This window comes from Etheostoma spectabile, chromosome 15 (assembly GCF_008692095.1).
Source record: "Etheostoma spectabile isolate EspeVRDwgs_2016 chromosome 15, UIUC_Espe_1.0, whole genome shotgun sequence".
Taxonomy (NCBI): Eukaryota; Metazoa; Chordata; class Actinopteri; order Perciformes; family Percidae; genus Etheostoma; species Etheostoma spectabile.
In genome coordinates this window covers 21261496-21267741 of record NC_045747.1, presented here as the reverse complement: position 1 = coordinate 21267741, position 6246 = coordinate 21261496, and the positions used below count along the sequence as shown (strand labels likewise).

General features: G+C 41.1%; 1 protein-coding gene and 1 long non-coding RNA gene across 3 annotated transcripts in view; one reads left to right on the top strand and one right to left on the bottom strand.

The window, feature by feature from the left end:
• The window catches only part of mtfmt (mitochondrial methionyl-tRNA formyltransferase), a 28342-nt gene that overhangs the window by 3420 nt on the left and 18676 nt on the right, over window positions 1-6246 (bottom strand). The gene's annotated exons all lie outside the window — the stretch shown is intronic.
• Window positions 342-4846, top strand: LOC116702547 (uncharacterized). The gene is made up of 3 exons (XR_004335192.1): window positions 342-388; window positions 4055-4060; window positions 4835-4846. It is a non-coding gene; the product is annotated as an uncharacterized LOC116702547 (long non-coding RNA).

Genomic DNA, 6246 nt, shown 5'->3' with positions numbered 1-6246 from the left:
AGTTATAGACAGAATACCAGCTGAGGTCAGTTGCATTTGTTTTTTTAACCAGGGCAGCAGTTTTGAGATTACTTGTTGCTCATAATTACAAAGGGTTCTCCAATGTAATCTTAGTCAGTTTTTTAAAATGATATCAAATTAGTAAACAGGATGTGCCTTTGGAACATTGGATAAATGGTTGCTGATTATGGATCATGTAGATATTGAATTAAAGATCAGCCCCCACTCAGTTCAGCTGGTATTCTGTCTGTAATAGAGTGGAATGGAAATTTGTAAGTGAACCCAAACTTTGACCGGTAGTGTATATTTTATAATATAAATATGGACAATTTTTACGATGTAGGCTGAAAAGAGCTTTCCCTTTTTGAAAGACCAGCAGTCCCCACTGGTGTAAAACATAGCTCATAACATGGTCTGGGTGAATACTAATTCTGATTGGCTGCAAAAAAGTGATAAAGGACACCTACTAACTGAGTTCCAGTCAAACTGATGGTTTACCATTCTAAATGAAAGAAAAGAAAAGAAATGTGAATTGGAACAGCACAAAAACGCAGAAGAAAAAAGGAACCAATGCCAAACATGTTACATAATTTACACAAAACTCCCAAAATGGATTGGACAAAATCATTGGCACCCTATAAACCTGTAGGTAAATAATTTCATTTCAAGCAGTGACGTTCATGAACTCACCTGTGCCAAGTAACAGTGCTGGCAATATAAAAATCAAAAATGGAGCAGTTATAGTGTATAAAAGTTGGCTCCATCTTGTGTGTTGTGCCTGTGGTGCCAAACCAAGATGGAGAGAGAAGAGAGACGAGATTGTCTGAGGACTCAAGAAGCAAAATTGTGGAAAAATATCAACAATCTCAAGGTTACAAGTCAATCTCCAGAGATCTTAAAGTTTCTTGTCCATTGTGCGCAATCCACTCCCCTATAGGATTTAGGAACACCATACTAATACTGTGTTTGACCCCCTTGCGCTTCAGAACTGCCTTAATTTACGTGGATTGATTCAACAAGGTGCTGCAGCATTCTTAGAAATGTTGGCCCATAGTGATAGGATAGCATCTTGCAGTGATTGGAGATTTGTGGGATGCACATCCAGGGCACGAAGTTCCGTTCACACCATCCCAAAGATGCTCTATTGGGTTGAGATCTGGTGACTGTGGAGGCCATTTTAGTACAGTGAAATCATTGTCATGTTCAAAACCAATTTGAAATGGATTGGAGCTTGTGACATGGTGCATTATCTGCTGGAAGTACCATCAGAGGATGGGTACATGGTGGCCATAAGGGATGGACATGGTCAGAAACAATGCTCAGGTAGGCCGTGGCATTTAAACGATTCCAACTGGCACTAAAGGTCCTAAAGTGTGCCAAGAAACATCACACCATTACACCACACCACCACCAGCCTGCACAGTGGTAACAAGGCATGATGGATCCATGTTCTCATTCTGTTTACGCCAAATTCTGACTACCATCTGAATGTCTCAACAGAAATCGAGATCTCACAGACCATGCAACATTTTTCTGGTCTTAATGTCAAATTGGTGAGCTCTGCAAATTGTGGCTTCTTTTTCCTATTTGTAGTGGAGATGATGGTACCCGGTGGGGTCTTCTCGCTGTTGTAGCCCATCAGCCTCAAGGTTGTGGTGTTGTGGCTTCACAAATGCTTTGCTGCATACCTCGGTTATAACGGTGGTTATTTCAGTCAAAACCCAAGAAATGGTTGTGCGTGAAAATCCAGTAACTGAGCAGATTGTGAAATACTCGAACAGCCCGTCTGGCACCACAACTATGCCGTGCTCAAAATTGCTTAAATCACCTTTTTCCCATTCTGACATTCAGTTTTGGAGTTCAAAAGATGTCTTGACCAGGACCATACCCCTAAATGCATTGAAGCAACTGCCATGTGATTGGTTGATTAGATAATTAGATAATTGCATTAATGAGAAAATTGAACAGGTGTTCCTAATAATCCTTTAGGTGAGAAAACTGTGGAAAATCTCCCTGGATGTGGACGGAAGAAAAACTTAGAAAAGAATACAACGCAGGATAGTTCGAATTGGATAAACAACTTCAGTCACTCCACGCAAATTCAGGCTGTCCTGCAGAACAGGGGCATCAGGGTCAGCTCGACCATACGTTGTCAGTGAATGAGAAGAAGCGCTATGGCAGAGACTGAGAGAACCCACTACCCCACAGAGACATAAAAAAAGCAGACTGCAGTTTGCAAAAATGTACCTGAGTAGCCTCAATCTTTCTGGGAGAACGTTTTTGTGGACAGATGAGACTAAGGTAGAGTTTTTTGGAAAAGCACGTCATTTATGTTTACAGAAAATGGAAAGAGGCCTACAGAGAAAAGAACACAGTACTACAGTCAAACATGGGGAGGTTCAAGGATGTTTTGGGGTTGTTTTGCTGCCTCGGCACTGGGTGCATTGACTGTGTGTAAGGAACATGAAATCTGGAGACTATCAAAAGATTTTAGCCAATAATGTAGGGCCTAGTTCAGAAAGCTGAGTCTGCGTCAGGGTCATGGTGTTTCAGCAGAAAAGTAACCAAAACATACCTAAAAAGCACCCAGAAATGGTTGGAGACAAAGCGCTGGAGAATTCTGAAGTGGCCAGCAATGAGTCCAGCTCTAAATCCCATGGAGAGTATCTCAAAATTGTTGTTGCGAGAAGGCACCCTTCAAATCTGGAGAGAGCTGGAGCAGTTTTCAAAAGAGAGTGGTCCAAAATTCCAGTTGAGAGGTGTAAAAAGCTTGTTGATTGTTATGGAAGAAATTGGTTCCTTTTTTCTCTGCTGATTTTGTGCTGTTTAAATGCACTAAAAGGTAACAAATGGTATACCGAAACATTGTTTATTGCAACACTTTTCTGGGAGAAATGGTGCATTTTCTGGAAAAGTTCCAGGGGTGCCAATAATTTCGTCCATGACTGTATCTGTTAGTCTGTCCTATTTACTGGAGCAGCAAACTTTTAAATTGCATAAGAACCTTATTGGATGAGAATGATTGTTTTAGGTATTAGTCAAACCACCAAGTGTAACCAGGAAAAATTAGATTTTTTTGTAAAACGCACTCAAATATAAATGAATTGTTTAAAACAAATATTAAGCAAATCACCATGGTATTAGAGTGTTAATGCCCCTTTAAGGTGTAATTGTCAGGAATTAACGGGACGACGGCGGAGGCATGAATTTTCCGACCTGCAGAAAAGTATTTAACACATCTAAAGTTGCCTACACATGATAGGCAATGGTGCCAATAGTCACTGCGCTGTGCTCAAGTCAAGTTATTTCAACTTTGACCTAGTTGCCTTTCGAAAGCGCAACCAATGAGATACCAGCCAGTTGTTACCCAGCAATGGGAAATAGCTTCCTTTCACCCTTGATGACAAATACTTACGCTGCGCTTTGCTCTGCCCCTACATAGGGTGCACCAAGAGCAAATTGGTTATCATGTGTAGGCGGATTTAGTATTAGGAGCGTAGACAGCTATACAGACAGCATCCAGGCAGAACTTGGGTTTAGTGTTCTGCTCAAGGACACTTTGACATGTGGTCGGAGGTGCTGGGATCGAACCTCCAATCCTTCAAACCACAGTCATCCTGCTAAGCCAAGCCGCTTACAGAGTGCTGCGGATAGAGTTCTAAAACCCGGAAATGAGTTAGCAGCATTTTTGAACTTCCAGATCCCTCACTGAACGGGTTTTTGGTTTACAGTTATAACAGCTAGAATATTTAATATAAAGCATATTAATCTTTCAGTAACAAGATTTAGGCTAATTCATTTTCTGAAACCAAGTTTTTACATTTACAAACTGGATATCCAAAAACACCAGAATTTAAGTGGAAAACAGTGTACTGTAAATATATTCATGGCCAGTACATTTGATTTTGAAAAACTCACCTACTATGAAATGTGACATTTTCCTACAAAATCCAGAAGTTTTATTGTCCTGCCCATCCATGTGGTCTTCAGAGGTATCTGATGGCGAGAGAGAATCAGTACAGTCATGGTCAACAATGTCTTCCATGGCTAAGAGTGAACAGTCCAGAAGGGTATTACCCTTGATCCGATGGCCGATACAGACGATCAATTTGGTCACAAGTCTGTTCCTCCAGACTATCCAGCTCATGGATCCATTGATTTTTGGGGCTATTGGAGAAAATGAATGTGTAAGTTAAAGGAGGTCCTCTTGTTTTATATTTAGCAGACTGTGTAGTTTAAAACTACGTACCAAAGGTTGCACCTGTCGTTTTTTGCCCCTTTTATGTTGCCAGTCTCTCAGGCAATGTCATAAGCGTATCAATAAGCTGCAAACAAGAAATACGAATACAGCCCCTACGTTAAATCCTGTTAGAAAGAGGACAGGTAACCATCCTCTAGCAGAAAACTCACCAGATGTGCTCCTTTTGTGGCTAGAGCAGCTCCAAGACCCTCAGCAGTGCAGTTCTCAGGGACTTGATGAAGCTCTGGTGGAGAATGGGCCCACATCAAACCTGCGATGTGAAGACATTCTTAATCTGGATACGTTTTGTAAGGACAAAGCAGGAAGAACACAGAGCTTTTGCGTCCGCTTACCTATGAGGGCGAATCTGGATGTGGTGACCCTGTCACAGTGTCACATCCATGATGGTGTGGAAGATGGGTGCTGGTCCTCGCCACCTAGGCAGGAGGCTGGGGTGAACATTCAAAATTCCGCTGCAATCAAAAAGCGGGTGCACAGACAGACAACCCTTTATATTATACAGTGTTTATGATAAACAATTTGGATAATAATTTAGGTGTTGCCTTCTCTCCACCACTCAGACAAAGGAGTGAGTAGAACAAACATTACATTTATTAACCAAAATTGTCTTTGTTTATATAGTCCAGGATCTCCTGCCAGATGCGGGTCAGGCGGGGCAGCGGCTTATTATCGATACAATGTTCCGTCAATGAAACTGGGGGGGGGGGGTCTTCCCCGGAATCCTTATCTGTTTTCCCCCAAGCATGTTTCAGGATCAGGGAGGCTCCAAAATCATGGTTGCAGCGGTCACCGTGGTCCTGCTAAACGTCTGCGATGCCCTGTTACATCTGCTACGCTCTGTGGTGCCCTGCTACGTCTGCTGTGCCTTGTAAGCGTGCAGTGCTGCTATACCACGAACTAAACTTTTTTTTTTTTTTAATCACTGTTCCATACCTTTCAGTGACTGTTATTGCAGCTATTCATCCACCCAACTGGCCCGTCAGACACCGCCTACCAGAGCCTGGGTCTGTCCGAGGTTTCTGCTAAAAGGAAGTTTTTCCTCGCCACTGTCGCATGTTGCTTGCTCTGGAGGGAACTACTAGAACTGTGGATCCTTGTAAATATAGTGTGTGGTCTAAACCTATTGTGTATGTAAGTGTCTCGAGAATTCTTGTTATGAATTGATACATAAATCAATTGAATGAAGTGTCTTTTGTCTGAAGCTCTCTCATAGGCAACAGTTAGCAGGCTGGCAGTAACCAAACCTTACCAACATTGTCCTCTATAATCCTCCTCCTTCCTTACTTGCCCAGCCATTGCAGTGTCTAAAAAAAAAGGGCACATTTGTATGTCATTTTGTAAATATATATTATTTTAAGATTGTGACTAGTAGCTATCTGACTAGCTAGCTGGCTTAATTCAACACAGTAAAGCAGCCAAGCCCTCTCAAAATTACTTTTGTCAATATAGCTAAAAAGTAAACAATAAAAAATACTTGACTAGAAAGTATACTGGCCCAACAGAAAAGCATGTAAGGTAACATAATATTGCAGATGAGAAAGATCATCAACAGTCTAACAATGTGAGCACTGATGAAACTATGTTCATCACACTCACTAAGTGCCAAATAGCTCAGTAGTTACAAAAAACAAGAAGACGGTATGCCTGTGTATAAAGTTAATTTTCTATAAACAATCCATTACATGCAAGTGTTTCTTGGGCAATATTGTACATAAAATGATGTGAAAATAGGGCGGCAATATATCAATATATATCATATTGATATATGAGGCTAGAATTGTCTTCAAATTGATAGTGATGTAGGCTGAAAATGAGCTTTCCCTTTTTGAAAGACCAGCAGTCCCCACTGGTGTAAACATAGCCTCATAACATGGTCTGGGTGAATACTTAATTCTGATTGGCTGCAAAAAAGTGATAAAGGACACCTACTAACTGAGTTCCAGTCAAACTGATGGTTTACCATTCTAAATGAAAGAAAAGAAAAT